General features: G+C 43.7%; 1 protein-coding gene across 3 annotated transcripts in view; it reads left to right on the forward strand.

The window, feature by feature from the left end:
* The window catches only part of LOC144100077 (uncharacterized), a 276,109-nt gene that overhangs the window by 14,881 nt on the left and 235,277 nt on the right, over positions 1-25,951 (forward strand). The gene's annotated exons all lie outside the window — the stretch shown is intronic.

Consider the following 25,951-nt stretch of genomic DNA (forward strand, 5'->3'; position numbering starts at 1 on the left):
GAAGTGTCCTCACGTGCAGTTTAATAATAATTAGTTAACTATTTATCTGGTTATATTTATTTAGCTAATTACTGATTGACGATTAGTTAATTGGTTAATTTGTTGCTGGATAATTAGTTACTTAGCAATGCTAGCGTTTGGTGTAGTATGTCATAACTGGGAACTCAGTATGCGCATAACTCCTCCCTCAATAGGATTACCTCGTTGAGCTACGCAGCACCTGCCCCTGCCTTTTGAACATTCGTTGCCATTGGACGTTTAGATGGAGGAGAAACGCAAAAGGCACCCGTGTGCTGTGCAATGTCATCAACGTTAAAGATTCCCAGATGGTCGAAATTATTCCAGAACCGTTCAAAGTGACACCGCTTCCTCTCTTTCGTCTTTCGTTCTCACCTTCCTTCCTTAACGACGCGGTTGAAGTGTCCACAGAGAAGTAAGACAGTTACTGCGCCATTTTTTTTTCGAAACAAACTAATTACACAGGCTTCAATGGATCTCGGCTTCATCGACACGCCGCATTTGAATCGAAGCATAGGCGTAAGACGCTCACGTGCTGTGCGACTGCCTCTGCGAAGGGCTCTACGCGTATGTGTGTCTGTATGTCGGGGATTATGACTAGCTTAGAAGAAATGAGGTGTTTTAATCTTAGAGAGGGTCTACACCAAGACGGTGACGTGACGAAAGGGTGTCAATGAGAAGTGAAACAAACCATTTAAAATGAAATATACAATGCTTACTCTTGCTCTTCGCGAAACATCATGTAATCTCGCGCAATATGTCGGTCACAAACTACAACATTCTTGCGAAGTATTGCGAAGTTGTCTGTTGGTACGACAAAACTGGCTATTTCGTTACAACAGAAGACTGCTCAATACTACAGAAAATCCGGCTGTTACTACATGAATTCCTGCTGTCAGGTCTCAAAACACTACAGAAAAAGTTCTTGTAACGACCGCACTTTTTCTGTTGTCTTTTCGGTAGGGTTTGTATTTCGGACACAGTACGGATCAGCGCAGCTAACACTTTCTGATTTTGCTTTAAGTACTAGACTATAAACAAGCTACCTATGCGCTGCTACCCAGTTTTATATTCATTAAAACAGTTTTTATGTTCATTTACCTTGAGGTGCAAACATTGGACATATTCTATGGTTTTTCCAGCATAATAAACAATATAAAAATAACTTTCTCAATAATCATATGCAGCTTAACGTGTTGATCATTGCCATGAGATACGTATTCGTCACACCTCCTTGATTTTGTTTATTTTTTAAAACCAAATAAAAATAATTGGTTTTGGGGGAAAGGAAATGGCGCAGTATCTGTCTCATGTATCGTTGGACACCTGAACCGCGCCGTAAGGGAAGCGATAAAGGAGGGAGTGAAGGAAGAAAGGGAGAAAGAGGTGCCGTAGTGGAGAGCTCCGGAATAATTTCGACCACCTGGGGATCTTTAACGTGCACTGACATCGCACAGCACACGGGCGCATCAGCGTTTTGCCGCCATAAAAACGCAGCCGCCGCGGTCGGGTTCGATCCAAAAAGTTATGTACTTAGTGGAACATTTTGTCTTCTGCACTCATAGCAATAAGCGACCTGTCTTGAACAGAGCGCTAAATATTAAATTGTAAAGCTACAATAAAAACTACCCTTGATATTTTCCCCATTGCCGCTTTGAGCAGTTACTTCTTACCTTTGCAAGTGCCACTTTCTTCTCTAACGTCTTCGGGGCTTGAAGGTACTGCCGTGAATAAAAAAAGAATAAATAGTAGACTGCCCGGATACCATCATAGAATTTCAGACAAGTTTAAATGCGTGAATTTTTTGTTATAATTTGCAGAACCCGAACGTCATGTTGGGTCAAGTTTGGTTTTATGGGGACATTTACTACAGCTATAATGTCTGCACCGCGAAAAAGAAAATCTTCTGAATTGTACCCAAAATTCCGGCTGTTACAAGTCAATCGCTTCATTTCATTTTCTTTTGCTTCAAGAATTTCAGCGATCTATTGGATGTGTTCAATTCTAGACTGGAGTTAAACAACGCTTTTAAATCATCTTTCTAATCCTGTTTCAAGTGCTGTGAATGGATGGTTTCGTAATGCGTACGAGTCAGCTCAGCGAACTGTCGTACCTCAGAAACGAAGTGAAAGATTCCTGTGCTTTTTTTTTTGTTTGAAGAAGTTAATCATTTTTGAAATCATCAACTTTGTCCAAAATTCATACAGCGTCTAAAGCCATTAAAAAGTATGTTTCAATCGCATTGTCTCCAAAAAAGCAAGATTTAGTAGAGACGTATGGCCTCGTATGAGCACGTCAACTCTGCTCTTTTCCTAAGTCATGAAAATTTCTAGTTATAACGAAAATATGAAGATTTGTGACTGCATTTTTAAGCCTTTATGTACGTTGAATTTTCCAACTTGTGAGCTTGAATTTGAACGTCCCACACGTGCCCACAAATGGGTGACGGCTCAAAGCGCAAATAAAGCGTTCTCGCGTTCAGACAACTCCGCAACGACAGCCGCTCAGGGTACATAAAGAAAGGAAGGAAATCATGAGGAATAATGCAGCTTACCCGGACGGCCGACTGCAGCTCACGTATGACTGCAGCAAAGCAAAAGAGAGTAACACATTCCCGTTAATGTTACCTGTCAATAAAGGTGGCTAAATGCAGTAAGTGTAGTCTGATCTGTAGCTTTCCTTAAACACCTGGCAAGAAGTACCATGGGTATTGTTAGCCGCTTGGAATATCTGTGTATTGGAGGTGCATAACTTACAGCTAAATCAAGAGGAATGCGTGCTTTCATGCAACATTAGCCATAAAGAATCCCGAATTAACCATCAAGAACCAACCATATGGAAGACGAGTGAGAGCTACGTATGGTATAACGCCTCAAAGGACGGTCACCAAAGCCGGCCGGGTTTATTGAACCTGCTTGGTCCCTGCCCCGTCGTCCATCTCTGATGAATGAATGTATGAACACTTCCACGCGAAAGCACCGCATCGCGCCACTGAACGCCCCATGCAGCGCATGCCGGACGCGGCAACATGGACGCGGCGGGTGGCGTCTCTGTTCCTGAATTAATTGCGGAAAAAGAATACGGCAGGACCGAATAGAACCTAATTATTCGACAAGTATTCAAGAATTCAATAACCAATTCTATTCCGTTCACATGATTTATAACACGGGCTATTTGATTCGTTCGGCGAATCGAATAGAACAATATATAAACTATTCATTTTGTTTAATTTGCAAGCATGCCCTTCAAGTTGGATTCTAATCAGGCATGTTTAAAAACGCGGATTATTGAAATCTGCATAGTGCCCACATTAAATTCTGGCGCTTTGAGTGGTCCAGTACTCGATCATTAGTACAATGTCAAGCCACCTCGGATGTTCAGTGTGTGTAAAAAATGTGTAAAGAAAAAAAGGCGGCAGAAAATTACGAAAGCTGACTCAGAAAATATGTTTCTATATCACCTGCATTTACCCTCCGGTAAGTGAAACTGCCAGGATTATGAGTGGAAATTTCCTATCTGCTTTGAGATCTCTCTTGTTCTGATATGCCACAGCGCATATATCTCCCACTCACGGTGTGCGGGGTCCTCCGTGGGCAGCAGCATTTCGCCGAAAATCCGGTGCATAAAGAGGACGATTCCTCGAAAGCCACGGTTAGAGGGCGCGTGGGGAGTTTTGAACTCCAATGAGGGCTGTGGTGAACTGAGGCTGCCGTCACCTGCGCACAAGGGCCGCAATGAACCAGAAAGGCCCGGGTGGAGTAAACACAGAGGCACAGCAATCAGCTGCAGAGAGCATTGAATCTCGTGAATTTTCTAAAAAAAATGAATGAAAAAAAATTATTTCTGAAATAAAGGACGTGACGCTGCTGGTATAGCAAAATAATCTAGTGACATACTTTTAGAAATGTACAACGACACCGAGATCGCCATAGATGGATATAAGGGCTATCGACTGAATAGTAGACGCAATAGCAGAATCGTTGGGGTACGCGGAGAACAGCTGTTAAAACATGACAGGACTTCGACTTCAAGTACCGTCATGTGGACAGTAGATACATTTAGCATAACGCGTACCGTTACCGCTTGCCGCCTAGCGCACCCCGCCACTGAGCAATCGCTAATTGCTCCCAGCGCGGCGGGAAGGCGCGCTGTTGACGGGAACGTGGCGCCATCTGGGGCCCTCTGAGCGACATGCGAGTATGCAGTTGGAGGGCGCGGTATAGGGTAAGCGGTAGAGGTAGTGATACGAGCTATGCTAAAACTATCTAATATGGCCATGCTTTGAACCTTTACGTCCCAACGCTGACTTTCTTACTTCCTCCTCGACAGGGTCTCTAATCGGAGCTTTGCACAGGGATTGGCTGCTACTGCTGCCGCATTGGAGGCAGGCACGACGCGCGAACTTTTGTTGTTATTTTTTCCTTCAGTGTCAATTGCAGGCCCGCTGGCCTTCAACTACAGCTGCGGGTGGAGATTTTAAGCGCTTCGCAGTTTCGCTTGCGCAATGTGGGCCTAACTTTTACATGAAACGCCATGGCTTTTCCTCTAGTTTCATGAGTGCCGCTGCTGTCAGCAATCAACAGGGAGAACTCGGCCTGTTGAGTCGCAGATGTAGCTTCAACAAACTTAGCACCTCGCAATGCTTCTGCGGTCGCAGAAACAAAAATAGGAAGCACACTACTACGGTGAAATTATTCTGGCCTGTTACTTAGCGACAATGAAGGTTTTTGATAGTTATAGAAGAAATTTCAGCTAACGTGCTTCTCGATGAACCTTTCCGTCCCAATGTTTCTGGACAATTAATGAAAATTTACTCTTTTTGCGGAGTTCAGTACATTTTTGAGGAGTTCAGTAAAAGACCACTGTAACTTTTTCGGGTAGTGAACCTGAAAGGTGCCTCTCACCGCATTATCAAACAAGCCCATATCTGAATACTTCCAAGATGGCCTTCAAGGACTCACCCACGATGCATAAGTGTCACGTTTACATCTGTCAGAGAATCTCAAGAAAACTGTGTACTTTGCTGAAATATCGACTGCAGGTGCAAAAATGAATAAATGAGGACAGAGGAGAGCATAGGTGCCGCTTTGTTCACATTTATTTTCCTCGCAACAGAACCCCTCTTCCTTGCGGTCATTAATAAAACCGCAACCCACACCTTTGCGCTTAAACGCCTTTCCATCGCTTCATTGATTCCTCCTATCACGTCTTCACCAAGCATCGAAGAGTAGCAAGAGAAAGACATAGTAGGGCACGTCTTCTGCGCGTCAGGATATTTTCACGGCGTCCATTTGAGTTAATGTTTAAAGTGTTGCAGCACTGACCTCATCGAAGCAACAGTAACTTTCTGCACGCAATAGCCTCAGAAAAAAAGCTTCTGCGTGTGTATCAATCCTCAAAGAATGGTCTCTCTCGGAGTAAAACTCGATGAAATTTGCGTAATCTGCCTTGTAAGAAATGAACTAGCAATCTATTGTACCATTTCATAACTATTAACCTAGCACTAATTGTAGAACCCGTAAACGTTAATAAATTTGAACAATATCTTAAAACATCTCTAACCACCTTGAAACAAATTCTCGCGATGGTTACCTTTATATTAAATAGCACCTTTAAAAAACGTGCTTCAATGTAAGTTATGGACAGCTGATAAAGTCAATCGCAACGAATGGTATTAAGGTTAGCGCAAAAATAAATTTAGCAACCTACAAGTTATACAAAATGCATACTATGGTATTAAACTCTCTACTTGAGGGACGGAATCATTTAAACACCGACGCTGACGTACGCTATGGCGCACAGTCTCAGCGGTGGCGACATTAAGTGTTCACTTAGCCAACGCTCTTTTAAGCAACTTCACTGTGAAAATAAAGCATTTGGAAAGGCGACTCGTTCTAGAGCGCAAACTATCAAAGCACTTGGTTCCAGTTCCTTTAATATAAAGGCCATTTATGAGCGCATGCGCAGGCGCACTCACTGATGCCTCTCTGCTGAAAAATATTTCGAATTATTCTCGCGCAATACTACGCACTTTTGTGTGCGACTAAAGGTGGTTGACCCTCATTCGCGCCACTAAGATGCCTGTCATACAATGGGCAGGCCGACTATTTGGAGACGGCCAGTGTTTACCTTTTGCTTGTGCAGCTGTCATCGGCGCCAGCATCCCCGCAAGAACGGGAAGCGCTAGGGCAAGCGGCCTTCGAAAGTCTCTTCTAACAGCCATCATAGTGTAAGCTGCAAATAGTAAGACATAAGTTGCCACACGGTGCGAGGAAAAAAAAATATCGACTTTATTTACAGCAGATTTTGATTAGTTAAAAATAGGAGTGCAAGGAATATTTGCTAGCCCTTTCTCAACACTAGACATTTTGGGGAAATATTTATTTTTGCAACATTTATATTCGCGCTCCATTATGAACTAGACAGTACAAAAACTTCATTGTTCATTCAAATCTTTGAGGCTTAGTAAACAATTAGCGATGGTTTTTTTTTTTATTTCCGAAAGTTCTGTATACATGTTTTCAGTATGCCCATATGCAGCATGCGAGAAACACACAGATAATACGGTGTCTGTCAAGCGGAATGGAATACAGCGTTTCCCCGGTGCTTCTGCTACCTGATGGTGAGGTCTTCAGAAGCGACAAGAATCGGAGAAAAGTATGCTGAACTCCTGCAATTAACAGCGTCACAGGGCCAACCCTAGACGGATATACATAAAATATTTTTGGCTAATGTGTACGTTTCGAGGAATATTATTGAAAGGAATTCGCACTAAGGGACTGCGTAAAGTAACTGGCCCTTGAGAGTTTCCAAGCTGTATAGCTTTAGCAAATACCTAATCCTTAATACTGTTGTGGACAGATCGAATCAACAGGAAATGCAACATAAGCAGGCCTACTTGCAAGAGAGCATAGAGCACGGAGATGGAGCTGTCGCAAGTTCACGTTAAATAAAACAGAACACTGTTAACTCTGTAAATTCTGTCTTAATTCTGTCTGGCTATATCTGAACACCAATACTGTACTCCCTGGAACGTAATCCGTTGCGCCACTGTTGAGCTGAAGCTGCTCTCTGATTCAACAACGTCGCAAACCCTTCAAGCGCGCTGGATAGCTAGCTAATCTTATGATGGTGATTAGTTTTCCCACCGCAAGGGCATCTGTAGCCAGGAAGCGCCATAGCACGAGGTATTTTCGTCTTCTCAATGTGGTGTCACTCATTTCGCAATCATTTAGGCCTAAATAAGCTCTGCACCAGGCCAGGCGAAAGCTTGCATCCAATACCCCTAATGGCTATCCTGTGGCACTGAGGGCCGACCCTCGCACCTCCCGGATGCTCAAACCACTCGACCACCGTTGCCGTAACTAAAGGATCCAGTCGAGGCTTAGGAGCTGAAGGGCAAGGTGCTCAACAAGGAGCACAGTTAAGAGATGAGCAGTCCACACTGACGTAGATCTCGGAGCCGAATGTTCTACTTACGGAATAGAGCCGACTGTGTAGTGCAAAGTGGTCGTCCTGCTCCTCGTTTGGCTAGTCCTTCTGCCTGGTGTTAGGCTTGAACGCAGACGCCGTGCGAAACAGAACTGTTGCAACAGCAGGCTCTTCTTCTTTGTTTTCTTCTTTGGCGTTTTTCGTGCTTCACACTTCATTTTCCTCGCTTTGTAATCGAATATGGATATTCGTCTGGCCTGCCACCTTCTTACGCGGTTACCACTATTTTTTGGATTCTGGAAAAGGGGAACGACGAGGAATATTCAACTGCCTCCCCTCCTGCTCAACGAAAATGTACTGAAAGTTGTACCTTGTTGTAAAACTCTAGGAGTTTACTTTACTTAAAACATGTCATGGGATAGACACATTAAGCATTTGTCCGGTAAATTATCTAGCACCATCGGCCTTACACGTCGCTACTGCCCGAGTTTCACCACATCCGCTAATACCGTCCTTTTAAAATCGCTCTTCATATCTTTGATTAACTATGGTGTGCTAGTGTGCGCCACTACAACTAGGGAAAACATGTACAAGTTGGTTGTCTTGCAAAAACGTGCCCTTAGAAATATAAGTAAAGTGTCATACCAATAACCTACAGCTGACGTATTCAAAAAACTAAATGTTACTCGCGTGTCCTCCATGTATGGCTTTAGGTTATGGAAATGTTACAGGTCAAACGTCATAAACAACATCCAAATCCTAGCTGAATTAGCCGATTTATATACAAACATTGCTTCATACTCCACACGTCATCCTGAATTCTGGAAAGTTGCCAAATGCCGTACCAATTATGGAAAACAGATGCTAAAGTTCAGTTTGCCAACTACCTTAAATCAGCTACTACAAAATGACATAGATGTTACGAGATTGTCCATGAAAAAGTTGCGCGATATCTTTGCTTAGATAACTAACGTGTTTTTCACTCGTACTTGTTTTATTAACTAGTCATGCTTGTTCTGTATCTTTTTTCTACAAATACGACAGTAAGCGTTTTATGTTTTGCTTTTTTTATAATGTAAACATTGTGTCTACGTGTGGCTTATATATATTGTGTAATCTTCCATTGCCCTCTCTCTGTATTCTTATCGATGTATGTATTCATGTTGTGTAACGTAGTATTTGCCACCCCTGCTGTAAAATAATGGGTGCACTGGCCTAGTGAAGCCTTTCTGGCTTTTTGCCTGTGCACCCAACATCCCGTGATGTCGAATGAAGATCAAATCAAATCAAAATCAAGAAAAGGCGCTCATCGAGTGGGGTAGTTTCGGCGATCATTGGACACGAAATGGTGACTGGGTGGTGTTCGCGGTAATGGTGGCTCGGGATCGTACGAGTGGTACCGTAGATCCTGCCGAGGAGGCGGAATGCGCCTGCAGGAAAGCTGCGCGACCTGGCCCGGCAGACAACAGGCTTAGCAGATTGGTCGATTGTTCATAGTAAGGCTAGGATTCTTGGGAGGACCCTTGCTAAGGGGCACGGGACGGGGGCTCAGACGGCGGTGGTGGACGGAAGGTAAGGGAGAGGGGTATAAGAATCTGTGGCTGGCCGGGTGACGCAGCAGTAGCCACCACTTCGGCCTACTTCAGAGGTACCGTCAAAGACGGGAGCGCAAGGCTGGATGGCAGCATATTAGCGAGGTGCTGCTTCATGGCACGGCCTATAGTTGGCTCAAAAACGGAGCCAAGCGGGAGTGAGGCCGGTGCCGTCTCGAAAATTAGAGATGAAAGACAGCTGGCGGGCGAAATCTTCACGGTTGAAGTCTTTGATTTGTTGAAGCAGAGGGGAGTCCTAAAGAGCAGGCCCACCCAGGACTAATGTGGTGAGGACCTCATCGCAAGATCCGGAGCTCCGAGTACAAGCGCGCTGTTTTCGGAGCCTCTTCGTAGCTATAATAAACCTTGATGACATCAGTGACGGTGGTAAGATTTTTCGCTGAAGCATCTGAAATGAGAAACCAGCAATGACTTTGAGGATGTGATTGATCTTGTCCGCTTTGATCGTGGCTGGGTTGGCATGCTTACAGAGGTCAGGATAGTCCGTGATGTAACCGATGAAGGTCTACCGGCGTCCTGAGCGCGATCATGCACAGAGCTTGCGCACTACAAGGCCGCCGAACTCTTCCGTAAAACATTTCTTGAACATGGACTTAGTGAGCAAGTTAGCCTCATAGTTGCGAAACCAGAGTCACGCAACGTCCATGAAACATGCGATGAGGTTGCTCATCTTGAAATAATCGTCCCACTTGTAGCTGCTGACTTCATCATGTGATGACAGGCAGTAGCCGACATCTCGGTTGGCTGTGCCGCTCACAACGCAAGGTTCACGTTGCTGTAGGACGCCAGCGCAAAGGAGCGTCGTAGAGCGGGGCGCCGTTGTCGAAGTAGTCTCATCTGGCATGGTGGACGCAGGGGACAGCGTAATGCTCCGGAGTCTTAGGGCGATTGGGAACGGAGCACGCACCACCACCAGTTGTATAGATTGGTTTATTTGTGGTTATCAGAAAGATCGAGGTGCGTTGACATAAGTAACATAGTTTCGGTTTTGATGTTGTTATTCTTAAACAATGGCACATGCCCACACAGGGGGATCGGCCACGAATTGGGGTGCTCAGAGAGGTTTCCAGATGATTTTTCATGGACGAAAGTAAAATTATTTGCTGGGGAATAGATAAATAGCTGGCACTAAGAAAGAGAACTTCCTCGTCTTCGGGAGCATGCCGAAAGGTGATTGGCTCTCGTCACTGAACAGTGGCCAATCCCCCATCGTGGGAATGTGCCATGTCACTAAGGCAACAACAACGGGTACAGTCGGCGCACTACAGACAGTATGCATATTGGAGCAACTATATTCCACGATTCATGAAAACATTTGCAAGAAATTTGGTCAGTATCACTTGGTAATCTTTCGGTTTCACTTTTTTCGCTGTGAAACTGAATCTTGCCAAGTTCTCGTGAGAAAACTTCATTTTTACAGATTGTTTTCAAACCCTGTTTATAAAATATTACTTGAAGCTATTATCCGGTGAATACGGCATAAATATAATTAGAAAATCTATTTCGTTAAATCAGGGCCACAGCTGTCCTGCAACACAAGCAAGTACGGGCGAATAACTTGCTTCTGTAGTAAGCACTGAGGTGGCAACCTTTATTTTTTGTTGTTCACATTCTTGTAAAGTATTCACACTAGCTAGATTGTATGGGATCTAGAATACATTTTACCTCACTGCAGCATTCTAAATATACGAGCAGTAGCGAGGTAGTAAAAATATACCCGATATAAAACAAGAGGACAACGGTTAGTATCGTCGTTCCTTGTGTGCCTCTCCTATTTCGCCTTTAATAGCGAATTGAGAAAGCCTCCGATGATCCCCAGTGCCGCCGGGTACCCACCGGTGATACAATAGGTACAAGCTATCCCCTGCCTGGTGCTCAGCTTGTTTAGGATGAAATGCTTGAAAAATGGGTATTCGACCCCACCTTGAGATACAAAGCCTCTGAGCACCAGCCCTAATAAACACTTTAATGTTCACTGCAGCAGAGGCACTCCCTTTCTTCATTGGCGATGGGGCTGATGACGCCATCGTTATTATCGTCTCCTCAGTTCAGATCTCCCGCCAACGCCCTTTTTTTTATACCGGACGCGTGCTTTCTGGCATCATAAATTGATTTACACTTAAACATACACGGCCGCGGCAGTTGAATTTCGATGAAGGCGAAATTCTAGAGGCCCGTGTACTGCGCAATGTCAGTGCACGTTAAATAACCCCAGGTGGTCGAAATTTCCGGAGCCCTTCACTTGCGGCCCCAAGATCTAGTATTCTACATCCGGTGATAGACCTGCGGGCGGTCCGCAACGGAGCAGGTGTTTCCACCGGATGGCGTGCAAAAAGGGGCGGGCCCACAGCAGGTGTCTAGCGCTCGCTTCGCTGACGGGAGCTCCAGTGAAGTGCATATATTCTAAATTCTATGCATTTTAGGTTAAATGAGCAATTTAAAGAAAATGAACAACACAAAAGGCTGAATCAAAGTCGGCGAGGGAGTAGCGCAGGGAAGGAACATATGAAACTGCGCTACAAGCTGCCAGACCTATAATTGTCAACAAGCCAAAAAGACTCTCTAGATGATATTTGGCTAAATTGATCTGTGCATCATCAGGCTCTGGCTCACTCTTTATTTGACATTAAATTTGTGCGCATGTTTTCTAGGTGTTGTTGGGCACCTTTGTTCCCAGAGCTTTTGCAAAAGTAAGATCTATGCATGAGATTTTATCACTACAAAATATCCCTTAGTTCCGCTTTCTGGATTTGGCTGACTGTATAAAAAAGAAGCCAAAATTCATTTGCGGCGACCACAGTTGGAATGTTACTCTTCAATAAATAGGGCGCTACAAAACACACGAGACGAGACGGGATGACGATACAGGCACACACTTCCAACTGCATATCCAACTAGCATATACAAGCAAGATCTATGCATGAGCTCATTACATCCACACTACATAGTGCAACAAGCATATCCAACTAGTCCAACAACAAACGTTTACCACAGTTAGAATGTTTTGAGAGGATAACGAATCTTCTGCGTAGGTTCCACTCTCAACTTGCCCTCAACTTGCCTGGCTGCGCAATGCATTCGTTCCTTTGTAGAAGTTGTCCACGTTTATAAAAGCAGTAGCAAAAATGCACGCAGTTTTTGCACGCACTCAACGCTGTTCAACGTCACTCACGGTATTGGATGCGAGCGTTTTATGCTGGAGTGGCGACCCGACGGCGGATCATTCGTTACGATGATGACCAGCCCAACATAGGGACACGAAGACAGAAAGACGCAGACAACAGCTGATTACATCCACACTACCGGTTATGCTTTCGCTGGTTACAAAAATTGTTCTTCACAGCTGGAGGTTTCTGTCATAGGTTAATTCTGCTATGCATAGTGTATATTTACTTACTACGGCCAATGGGTCCGTACCATTAAATATTGCGGAGTTTTCGATCCCTGTCCAAACTCAACAAGCCTGAAAAATCATATGTCCAAGAGCGCTTCGCGTATTTCTATGTCGAGGTCGTCTTTTCCCGTGCCCTTTACTTAATTGGTACGAACAAACTATCCGAATCTTACGCAGGATTCAATAAATTTTTCTAGCTGATGGGCAGCAGGGGAGAGGGGGAAGGAGGTGCAATGCAAGATCGGTACGTACTGGCGGCCAATGCCAAGAGGTTTGAAGCTTATTACAGCAGCGGCACACGTGAGTATCACTCGTTTCGAGGGGCCGCAGGCGGAAAAGCCAACCTATGTACGAAATTTCTGCGTGCTAAATACTGCCGTACTATCAAATAAATCATTCACCATGTTTTTATGTTTTGTTAATGGAATTCGCGTTCTATGCTTTTTACTAGCGCTGGCGTACAGTGCGACGAGGCGCTTTGTCTGCGGGACAAAAATTTTTGACAACATATTGAGCTCTCGAGCTCTCGAGCCTTTTGCATTAGTTAACTGCCTGATATTTCTTCTTGATGCGTTTTTCACTTGCAATACAATCGTCTAATGCGTCAGAAATACTGAGAATAGGTACACGTAGAAAACTACAGATTACAGCGAAGAACTGCCCCACCACCGGACAAAGAGCTCGGAAACAGAGAGGCAACTACTTGGCGCAGATTACAGGCAGGAAACTACATAAATCCGGTATGGGCATCACACGTCCTGAAAGACGAAGACATAGACGATAAATGTAAGGAATGCGGGGAGAGGGGGACCCTCGACCACATAATCTGGCAATGCACACACTCCCCAGGGGTCAATGAAGGAATAAATAGTAGAGAAGCCTGGGAGACCCTTCTGCAAAGCGCGGACCCCGCCATGCAGAGGAAAGCCATCCATCTGGCGGTAGAGGCCGCGAAGAGCCAGCAACTCTTTGCCTGCATCTAGTCGCGGAGGCGCCGGCCCCTACCCCTAGGCCTGCGCGCCAGGGGTAGGGAGTAGGGGGTCTCCATTTCTGATGGAAATAAAAGTTTTTGGAATGGAATGGAATGGAATAGGTACACGTCGCGTTTGAGGCCGTTTAACGAAGACACTGGCACAACTTGCCACCCCTTTTTGTAGGGAACCCTACATTGGTCACGGACTCGCAGTTTCGCCGTGCTCTTATTCCCACCGTGCTCGCACCGCACCAAGTGACCAACCACGTGACTGGTCACGTGACCAACCGCGTGGCGAACCCCGTGACAACAACAAGCCAGACAACTAGACTAACATGGACTTGCAATCAAGATTAACCAAGGCTGCGTATATTCTAGCATAGCCGAGCTAAGCCACTGCCAATTTTTTCCACAAACCCATGCGTCGAAACGGCTTGAAAATGGTGTCATTCAATTCCTAGTCATTCTGAGAGCAATTTTATCTCTTGTGTGCATGTGATATTAGCACGTAGCTTGTGCCGTATGTAATGCAAAGGCAAGATAAAGGATGGATTCCAAGAGAAGGTAAGCGTAGCAGGGGCGGCAGAAATTTAGGCGGGCGGATGAGGTAAAGAAGTTTCCGGGCATACGGTGGGCGCACTTGGCAAAAGACAGGGCTAATTGGACAGACATGGGAGATATGCCTTTTTCCTACAGTGGGCGTAGTCAGCTGATGATAATGATATCAAAGCCGCTATGGGTTGCTTACAAGTAAACCCCCGTCCCTTAAACACCCTGCACATCACATTCTGCTCGCAGAAGGAGTTGATACCCAAAGACGTGAGTGTCGTGTTCCTGTTTAGGGCTCTGTAATCATGCGTGGGTATTTTGGAAAGCACCACCAGGCATTTAACATATGAGTTTTGTCGAGAAGTGCTTTAGCTATGTAATAATTGACGAGTTAAAACTATAGTTTTGGCTATGCGGGACTAATAGAAATAAAGTTACATCGCGGTAAATTATTATTACTAGTTGACCGCTTTTTGATGGGTGAAATCTTTAACTAATAGCTCACTTCTATTTATTTGTTTACAATGAAGGTAACCAGCAAAAACATATTAAGAAACAGACATGGCAGAACTCTGGGTAGTCGCTGTACTTGATGAAGTCTGCTGTATTCCTAACAAGGGACTAAGTAGTATTATTGACCTTCACCACCAGGTAATGAGCTATTTGCTCTAATCCGGTGTGTTCCGAGCGCCGGTACACAAGAAGGCACTGACAGCTACTTATCTGAATGTAATGATGCGTTTTTGAGAACGGACATTTCCATTGAAGCCGTTATTGAAGAGATTGCACTGAAATTGTTGCATTTTGCTGTTCAGAAGTATATTTCTAGTTCGATGAAAACACATTGGCTGTGTGTGCATATGTGTGAAGCGTTCAGCCCCCAGCGCCATTTGAGGATTGGAGCTGGTAGAGGCGCTGCCCGAGCCAACCCGTAAAAATTTATCTGCCATTACTAGCCTCCACTACCTCAACCCTCCAGAAGTCTCCAGCCGCCAAAGGCAACACAGCAGCAGAATGAGAAAGCGGCAGCGAAATGAAATTCACAAACACAATGCGAAGGAGATTAGTTTAAAAGCATTTTGAACGTGATCTTGTCATCCATACTTCTAGCATCACAATTTCAAATCGCACTCATATTCATTTTTCGTTCAAATGGAGTCTGCAGTTCTACGGCCAACTAAGAATGGAGGATTCGTAGAAATACGACGCTATTCCAAGAAAAGGCAAACCAGGCGATTACAAACACTTTGCACGGGTCAGGGGCACCCCACCAATTACAAGAGAGAAATGAATTCAGCAACATTCTAAAAGGACTCCGACATTTTCCAGGAGGCCGCGAAATACATCTTTCATCCATCCGTGAAATCTTTCTACCAGAAAGCACGAAAGAAATGCGTTTTCACCACTTTTACAGGAAACCGTGAAAGAAAGTGCAAGTTAGAACAAGCGCATTGTTAGAAGAAGCGCATTTTGAAAGGCATTGTTCCACAAATGCCTTTTATAAATCCTTGTTGCCATCCTCCACTGAACGGTGGAATGGGCTGCATGAGGCAATTTCAATTGGGCGCTATCCGAATAAATTAAAAAACCTGCTCTTATGTTGTCTTCATCCTTAGTACTACTTGCAGTGCACTTCCCGCCACTTTTGTGTCACATCTGCACTGATTACAGTTATACAAGTTGTGGAACCCTTCCTATGCAATATAGATGCATGTACACAGTGTTCCCGTTTTGCTCTTCATGATATTACGCCATAGCTGCAGTGTATTCCTGATCACAGTTTCGTTATTTATTGAACATTTAGAATGTTTCCTTTCTTCAATGCGAAATTACGTGTGTTCGTACTGCTTGCGCTGTTATTTTTTGCTTCCCCTTATATAATCCCCCGCCTATGGGTCCTTAAAGAAAAATAAATTATGATGATAATGATTATGATTATGATGATAAAGCGCTATTTTACGTGACAGTTTGAACAAAGGCAGCATTTATGAAGCATGTAAATCAACAATGCCCTGAGAACTCATTCACAAAAATAAAGACTTGTTATCTGCGCTAAATGATAAGGAAGGGTCCTCTATTGTACGCACTCTCCGTAAAAGGGGGCGATTTGAATTTATTTATATTTATACAAAATACCCCAAAGGGCCCTCAGTTCGAAAGTATTGCATGGGAGGGGGGGGGGGGGGGGTCATACATGCAATCAAAAGTAAACAAAAAAAAACAATTTCTGGAAACTACAACAAAGCATAAAATCATATGAGTTTCGTTTTTGTTTCGTTTTTTTTAGGCTACCGTGTATAACAAGTTTCAGTCGAAGACAACAAAGCCGCAAATTAGGCCTACGGAAATAAAAATACTCGTGGACTATTTCTTTTCGGCGATCGATACGTATCTCCAGGAAAGCTTTCATGTTGGAGCGATTAAAGACTATCCTTTAACCTCCTTTTTTTCTACACAAGGAGATGAACGCTGCGTGGACTACCCGCAAACCGTTCGCTCCCGATTGTTCCAGGAAAACTGTAACCAAGACAGGGCAGACTTGTGCGACGCCACAGCTTTCCAAGGGCTCGACTTCAATCTCACCTCAATGCCAGTCAATCGCCCAATGCATTTACCGACCACCCAACCTGCTCAGAGGCATTTACGGGTAGCGGTAGACGGCCACATAGTCCGCCAGTCGTCATGGATGATCATCGACGAGATTGGTTTAGTCTTCCCTCTGTGGACGGATAGACTAGCCAAGCGGCCGATAGACTAGATGACTGGTCGATTATCTTCCTTTTTGTGTGTGATATATACACTTAAATTAGGAACGGTGCGCTTGTAAAAAGCAATGTTTTTAAGTTTGGTTTTCATTTTTGAATACGTCGTAATATGGATAAAGTTTAGGTTCGTCTCTTGATCATCAGAACGCGACCAAAGAATCATCAAGGTTTGCAGCTCTGGCATGTAGCAGGTATATTTTTCGCGACAATCAGAATAGCTCTATTGTTTGATTAAATTTAGATCCAACCATGCGGCTTCCAAGCTACTAACCCAGTAAGTAGGTAGGCTTAGGAGACTGAAGAAAAGGGCATGATGAAGCACATGTGCCGTTATTATTACGATGTAAAAGACAGTACAAAATGACAACGCCGCATTTATGTTTCGATCAGAAACAAACCAAAAGAAGCATGATTACCGAGCGAGACGAAGCTTTACGAGCAGAATTTCCAGGCTGCTTTTGATTTTCTTATGTCTGCACAGCGCGCAACACAGAACCGTTGCAGCGTCTGTTGCACGAACACTTCGATGACAAAGTTAACTTGCTCGGGGCAGCTGTTATGTATGTTCTCTTAACAGAAAAAAATGTTTACTTGCACACATAGCGAGGCTAATAACCAATAACTTCGAGACAACCCCCATCACCTGGGCCATGAAGCATCTTTTGAGCGCTGTGAGTATATTCAAGAATAAATTGCGCTGCAGCATATAGCGAAAAAATTGCAAAGTGTGTAATGTATTGCACCGTCACATATGGCAACCTCAACATCGTCACGTCGCTCTGTGTTGTGTTCGTGTGGACGTGCAGGAAACAGCTTCACTTTCTCGAAAGCTTCTAAAATGAATAGCAAGGCTTTTACGCTTGCAGAACGCGCGTTTCAGACCTCCGATCCGCACGTTGCTGCTCGAACAAAAAATTCGCAGCAGCTGTGCACGCACGCTGGTTCTTGACGTCATTTTCGAGGCTCTCTTTGAGTTAGATGTGGAAGGCTATTTGTCAAGGAAGCGCAAAAAATATGGACAGAGAAGTGGAATTATCATAATAATAATAAAATATTATACAGTAGAAAAATAACAATAAGCAGAGTTGAAATATAAGGAGTGAGCTTGAAAAAGCGTCAATTTTGCGCAGCTGTTATTTATTGCCACGCGCGGTGGGCGGGCGCGCTGGAATTTACCAGGCACGGGGATAGAGTATGAAATTTTTTATTTGATTTTCAGAGGAGTTTGCTAAACTTCTTGTCGTTTGACCGCAACGTTTATGGAGATTGTTGGTTCAATTCTCGAAGACAAAGAACTTATATGTACTGAAAATCATTACCTCAAGACTAACTCCACATCCGTGTGCAACATCTCTGTGCGCTGGATGTAGAAAACAGCTTGCGAATTCGCATTTTATTAAGCTTAAAATATAGCGCCCTTAGTGCTATGTGTTATCTATTTAAGTTACATGCTTACCCGCCACTAGTGCTTGTGAAAACCACAATTAATTAGAAATAGTTTTTTTTTTACTTCCAAAGACCGTTTTACGTGGGCCGCTGCTAAGTGCTTTGCAATGAACGACGTGACGACATGCGGTCAGTAGGGTGTGAAACTGATGGGCCTTTTCTCAAGTCAGCAGCATGGCCAAAGTAGAAAATACTATTAGCATTCCTCCCCCTACTTACAAACAAATTCTCCGCAAGCAGGCAAGCCAAATACGCTATGACAAGACGTTCTAGAATGTTAGTTTACTATGCGTGTGTATGTGTCGGGACAGCAATCAGTGTGAAGTAACTCTGCAAGAGCAATTGACAGTTTGTTACATTTTAGATCATGTGTCCAATCGAGCTTTGCGATAAAATGTGGCATAATCTTCCCGTGGTGCTGAGCAATGCACAATGTAAATTGTGCTAAGCGGACATCTTTACGCATCCCGCTTCCGAGGCTCACGTTTATAAAAGTCCGACTGGTCTTGGATACAAGCCCCTAGAATGTGAATTTGGCCACCGTCACCTTCACCAAATTTCTTCTCCAACACCCCGCGGCTCAAAGCAGCGACATCGTATCCTTCTAACTCAGTCTTCTTCCGTCACGAGCCCAATGCAACTATTCTTAGTGCACCAGTAGTCATTGCGGGCATTCCAAGCATTTAGCCTGCTTGGTTCTTTGCCTGAAGCCTAGTCTCGCACTAAGCCAAGCACAACCATGTTCTTATCGAGAATAGCAATCGGGGTCCCACAAGCCCCACCTGTGGCAGCACCTGGCATCGAAGGCCAATGGCGCATCGCTCAACCAGTGAACAACTGCGCCAGGAGTAATATGAGGACTACAGATCCACGAATGTTAAGTAGAGAATAGCTAATTCCGGATATATGGGCATTACCCAATAACGCTATCACATCATATTCGTAACGCGGAGCTCAAGTGAGATGTCGCCGATCTTTGAAGCTTGGTTTTCCTTGAACTGGAAACCCGAGCCTCAATCTTAAAGCGATGAGAGAACCCTTTTCCTCTTCCCTCCAAGTCCTCTCCCTCTGCCCGGCGGACTCTCCCACGCAGGACCGAAAGAACCTCAATAGCTGGGAGAACTAGGAGACCCTGCTGCGCTCGGAGGCTCTGAGTGCTATATACCTTAGGGACATACACACTTCAGTGCAGTGGGGTCGTGAGGGGACACAGAAGAACGCCTAACATTCCTCTCCAAAAACAATGGGTTTTTTCTCTCTCTAGCACACCTAATCTATATTTGAACTAACCAGGGTACCTCGTCCGCCATTTATTGTTTGTGACCTTTTATATAGCTTGCGACCAATCGATACGAATCTCGTTCACCAATAATAGTCGTTAGGAAAGAACATATCCTCCTCACAAGAGGAACCACTTCATGTTAGCAGTAAAATCAACATGGACATCAGTTCACCAGCATCTCTAGCAACCTCTGCATTTAATGCATCAACTTTCTTTATTCTTGCATTTCCTGGGAGACTGAGGATAAGGAAAAAAATTCCTTACATTCAGTGCATATCATTTAGCGACATTTGGCTTCTTTAACGCAAGAAAGCGGCACGTTAGCTCAATGTTTGAAGAGAACTGCTTCAACGCACACATTATATAAAGACCAGGAAAAAAACTTCGTATCTGAAATGCTTCTAGAAGCGCCATACTCGAAGAGGGAGAATAAAGCTGTGTATCAGTCCCTGACAGCGCTTTTTTTTGTAAGAGTAATATTCTTCGCACATTTTCATTTGTGCTTATTTATACGGCATTCCAGAGCAGAAAGAGAGAGAGAGGGTTTATTGACGGGACAGGCAGAAATGTTGGCTTGAAAAATAAATATCTGGCCTGCTACTCTGCACTGGGGAACGGGAAGAGGAGAAAAAAAGAGGGTGACGATGGGGATGACGATGATGGCAGTGTTTTGGTTTTATGCAATAGGTTCGCACTCGTTCTCTTGCAATGCAAAAAAAAGGAACTATTCTCACTTTATCTGGCGGCAACGTTAACAAGAACAAAAAAAAAACCCCGACGGAAGCTGTCGTTGGCAATCGTTGCTGCTATAACTGCTTCTGAATTCTTATGGTTTTCTTCAAAACAAGGTCTGCTAAAAACAAGACCTAAGAGCATATTGTCCTGCTGTTTCCCCCTTCAACAAGTGTGCTGAGGGTCTAAACAATAGAAGGTTATTTTACCCATGTGTCAAGCGTTGACAGCAAAAATAGTTTCGTTTCGTGCTGTAGTCATGGAAGCGTTTCTAGCCTTGGCAACATTAGTGGAATCAGCGCTTGGGTATGAGGACACAGAGAGGACACATAGTAAACTGCGCTTAACTGTCAACTTTATTTTGGATGTGTTTTTGATCCGCGCTCTGTAATAAATGGAAGGCATAAATGCATAAATGCAAGAAGGCATAAAGATCCGTACGTCTCAAGCACTACGGGAGTCTTCTATAACATTCCTCGGTCCCACAGCAAAAAATACGTTGGACAGACAGGCCACTCCGTGAACCATTAAGACTTCAGGATCATAAATTGAACGTGAGAGGTAAAAAATCTAGCAACTTGGTCATGCACTGTTGTGACTGCTCTCCTTGCAAGCGCCGCTCCCCCCCCACCCCCCCCCCCTCGTAAACTCCAGAATCTTGGCAAAAATTAAGAACCAGCTCACGCGGAAAATTATTCAAACAGCCATCATTGACAACCTAAAAGCAGGCTGAGTTAGCGTGCCATGAATAGCCCTCCTGGAAAAAGAGGTTACATTCCTGTCTGGATCACTATGATTGTATTGCATTCGAAGCCACTTTCAACCCTTTCCTTACCGTTTTCAGTTCTCCTCTAATCACTCTTTGGCCCGTTGATTGCTGCCTCACTTACGTCATCTCTTTACCTGCTTCTAGCATCTCGATGAATTTCCGGCTGTTAATTGATGACACATTTATGCCGTTCGTTTACCTGCTTTTATCGCCACATTGAATTTTTGGCTGTTTCTTGTGTCCCACGTTCTTCTTTATCTCTGTTTTTACCGCTTACGAATTTTTGCCATGTTACTTGAAGCCTCATCTATACCATCTTTTAACCTGTTTTTATGCCTCGTTTTTAGCATCGTTAAAGTGTGTGCTGCATTAGTGTTGGCATTTGTTGACACAGCCCTGGCCCACTTTTCTTGCCATTTTTTTTTCAACATAGAGCACTCTGTAAATTCTTAACCAAAAGGGCTGCCATAGATCGTCCTCTTCATATCTGTGTTGTATGTGCGCATGGGCGTCAATGTTATTATGTTAAATACAAGGCGCGGATCAAAACCACGTCCAAAATAAAGTTGTCTGTTCACCGCCGTTATGTGTGACTCCTCTCTCTGTCCTCGGCTGCAAGCACTGTGATGCCATGATGCCTGATCAGAACCAACTAGCCCAGCAACATACCCTGCACTGGCAATATTTATTGCACCTCCTAGTTATCAGATCGGCCTAAGAAAACCAATGTAAAATACATGTTGGTCTTTCTTAGGTCTGGCTTCTTTTACTGCGCTGCTCCTTATTACACTGTGATGTGCTTGGCTACAGTATTTGACGAAGACCGTTGCAATGACCTTTCGTACATTCCTGCGCCTACAGAGTAGAGAAGTGATGAGTGTCAGTACATAAAAGAACTACTCTTCGAAGTGGCAGATTCATGTTATTGAATATTTTTTTAACCCCTGACAGCACTACACTGTGCCCATTTAGGCTTAGCGTTTCCACTGATGTCAATTTTTGACTCTCAGGAATGGGCAAAAAATCCCTTACAGTGAAACAATGCCTGCATCTACTGTGTTAATTCGAACAATATAAGTGCAAATGCTACCAAACTGAGCCGCCAATAGGGTGCTAAACCTATGCTAGAAGTCCATCACGATGTAGATATTCAGCTTTCAGCTGATTTCAGTAAACATATATTAGTACAAGGATACTGAAGTGACCTGGTTTGTGCATTTCTTGGGGTGCTATCCTGTAACGTGTCCGCAATATTCATAGACTCTGCTTGTCATTACTTGTATGCATCACCGGAAAGAACACGTAGCCTCCTAGTCACGGCATGTCTACGTCACCAGAACTAACAGGTAGCTTCCTCCATGTTATGGCGGGGCACAGCAGCAAGATAATACAGAACTGCATGAGAAAACAATTAGAGGCTCAGAGTTAAAGCAAGTGACTCCTTCAGAACCAAACAAACAAGTAGGGGCCACAATCAGTTAAATGTACACTGAAACGTACCACTCTGGGCGAATTTGATAACTTTGTTTAGTGACAGCATAAGAAGCAGTCACAAAATTAGATGTTCTTGGCGAATGATGGCCTCAGTTGCCTATGTGTCATAACACCCAATACAACACAACACAAAATTAGAAATAATTGAAATGCTTCCTTGAACAAGAAAAATCTTTAACGTGCTGTTGCGCTGATTTTTGTCCCCATACCGGAAGCCTGTATAACATTCACAAGAATTGACATCAACATGCTGTGCTTGGTTTGGCTACTACAAAGAGATATTTAGTCGTTATTGTCGTGTGAAGATAAACTCCATGTCCCTAAATGGGAAGAGTATTTCTTGTGTTCCTTGACCAGTATGCACGCAATGTCAGACAGCTTTCGCTTTGAAAACCGGTAGGAAGACTGGATTGCACTATACATTTCCCTCATTTGCTTCTATTAGAGTGGATAAAATAAATATAATTACTGTTTATTTTCTTACCTAATATTAGGTAATGTAGCACTGTCATGAGCTATAACGGGTGGGTGGTTTAAAATCAAGAAGAAACACTGCAGCAGAAATTACAGAGAGAAAGTTTTCCGCTGCACTGCAGTAGCCCTTCCTGAAGCGAATGAATCAAAATATTTAGGTAAACACAGCGTCAGATACAGTTCTTGCACCGATGTAAAGCCGCACAGACCTATGAGGATAAACGTCTCAACAGGGTGCCCATAACATAGCAGCTTTTCTTGCTGTACAGGAGATAACCTAAAGAGCTCATCAGGATTCTTGCTTTGGCATGCTGCACGCACAAGTAGTTATTGTGTTGTTGTTTTGACCAAAAGAAGAATGGAAAAGCAATTGCACCGGCCTGCTCGAGCTGAGCCAGAATCGCTGCCACATGCAGACAGAGGAGAGTGAAAAGAGTCGTGAGAGGAAAGATTGAAAGAAGAGACGGGCGTCACAAAACAGCGTCCGCCGAAGAGACGATGCAGGTTTTAAGAACAGATACCCAAGTCCCCTTTTGAAATATTTTCCGTAACATTTTCAACTACTGTGTAATATATCATTCACTTTATATAAATCCTAGAGTCTTCCCCGCCCACTGAAGAAGTCTGAAGCCGTATTATGATTCCACTTAAAATATCATGGCGCAATAAATAAGGTATACGCAACTGCAGAAAAAAGAGACAATAGAGAAATGAATTTTATGACATAAATGCTTTCATTAAAAACAAAACATGCTGAACATTTTAACTAGTGAGATCACATTCTAAGAATTGCAGTTCGAGGAAGCTCTCAATTTTTTTTTCTGCACAGTACCCAGCACTGTTTTCGCAGCAAATGTTGTACTCACACTATAATCGGAAAGGAAATTACCTGGCTCACGGAGCGCTGTTGCGAATAAATTCATGATAGGAGTGACTTCACTTCGGATCATAACTAACATCAGAAATTCCAAAATTGGTCATCTTGTGCTCCATCAAACTTGATTTGAGCGCGATGTATGTCGTCAAATGTAAATTACATTGTTGCTAGCGTAAATCTTCCTCAGTGCGAAATGAATGGGGTCTACCGCAACGGCAGCGTTAACATCTTCACTTGGCACTATGTTGTCTTAGTGTGCGCGTGGAGAGGACAGCTGTGATTTCTCGGCAGGTCTTAAAAAATCACATCAGCTATTACGTTAGGAGAAGGTTCATTTTAGAGGCTGCGGGAACGAAATATGGGCAGCAGCTGCGAGCAAACACTGCTTTCTTGACGTCGTTTTTGAAGCCATCGTCAGTGGGAGTTTTGTCAGGCTATTTGCCAGCGATGAAGACAAGAAATTGGCAGAAAAGACAGAAGGTCTCCTCTATAAAAAGGGTACAAAAATGCAGAGCAGGAAAATTTAAAGATTGAGAAGACTGCAAGATGTAGTCACTGCACTTCAAACGACGCATGCTTTGTGCAGCTGGTATTAGCTGTTACGTGTGATGGGCGGGTCTTCGGCAGGTTTGCAAGCATGGAAGTACTGCAGAAATAGATTCTTGTAGTTCGTAGGTTGATTTCTTGGAAACTTATCGTATTTCAAGCCATTATTTCAAGATCCCTGAGCGGTCTTCAAATACTGTTGTTAATGATGACATACAACCATAAAATGAAACTTAAGTGCCTGAAGCACTATAGATCAGCATCCCGGAAAAAAAGTATTCTCCACATATTAAACAGCAGAGTTTTGCTGAAACTAATAAATATTTCAACATTTTAGCAGGCATGACAGCCTGAAGAAAGAAACAGCGCATGCTTAAACGGGCAAATGTGCGACGAACTGCGTTACTATGGATGAAGATGTAAGAAATGGCTCAGCCAATAGTAGGACAGGGTATGTAGTTCGAGAGAGGGGAAAAAGGCGTGACAGAGAGAGTCAACTATATAATGTGCCAGGGAAATAATCATTTTGCTAGTAGAGAGCAAACATGTGTTTTTGTAATACACACGACACGCACTGTTGACCATACTGGTATGTTTTTTTTGAGGTTTTATTGAAATTGGTTTACCAAAATTCTGGATAGAAAACCTGTCTTCAACACAATGGCCACTGCCGCACTAATACCGAAGAAAGGTCTCTCTAACTGCGCCGTACTTTCTATTGTTATTAATTGAAAATTTTCATTGGTTATGTTGGTGTTAACTGCCTTCTCGCAATTGTTGAGTGTTGCATATTTCGATGACTCTAATGCGTTCACCCTTGTTTAAACTGTGATGTCATACATGACGGGACTGCATTCTGATTTTTGTTGACGAGATTTTCGTCTGAAAGTTGGGGTGATCCTGTTGGTGTAACACTATGAGAATTATGATCACGTGTCAGTGTTTTTGATCCCTCTAAGTGAACATCCCGAAAAAAACTTGTCATTTTTAACAGCATTCTTAAAAAAAATGAGATAGCGTTCAAATTGCCTGTTATGGTGTCGACAAAGAATGTCCAATGTTGGTGTTGATATTTTCCCGGCAGAACTCTGTTTGGAACCGGTTTCATCCCCTTCATATGGTATGCATGGGTCTTCACCTCCCGGAGTTTTCGGGTACCTTGATTGGTATTATCAGATAGGATTTTCGGGGTTGGCTATCTTCTATACACTGGGGTCCACAGATTTTCGTATCTCGCGGTTCCCTACGATTGATTCACTGATAGTCACGTAGTATTGATGACATCACAATCCTGTCAATCACAATCATATATCACGGGGAATCCTCATAACTATGCTTCATCGTAAGCTGCTTTCTACATTTTGCTCACACTGTACTTGTAGACCGCGCAGGGATCTTGAAGTAATGACTTGCAACACGATAAAAAATTTCCTGGAAATAAACCTGCATTGTGTTAGAACACTGCGACAAAACGTCACCGACTTTATCTATCTCTATTTGGGTGCAAAAAAAAACTTATGCAGTGCCCTCATGCCTGGAAACTTGCACAAGACCCACCCATCGCACGTGGTAGCAAATAACAGCTGTG

Source organism: Amblyomma americanum, chromosome 8, assembly GCF_052857255.1.
Source record: "Amblyomma americanum isolate KBUSLIRL-KWMA chromosome 8, ASM5285725v1, whole genome shotgun sequence".
Lineage (NCBI taxonomy): Eukaryota > Metazoa > Arthropoda > Arachnida > Ixodida > Ixodidae > Amblyomma > Amblyomma americanum.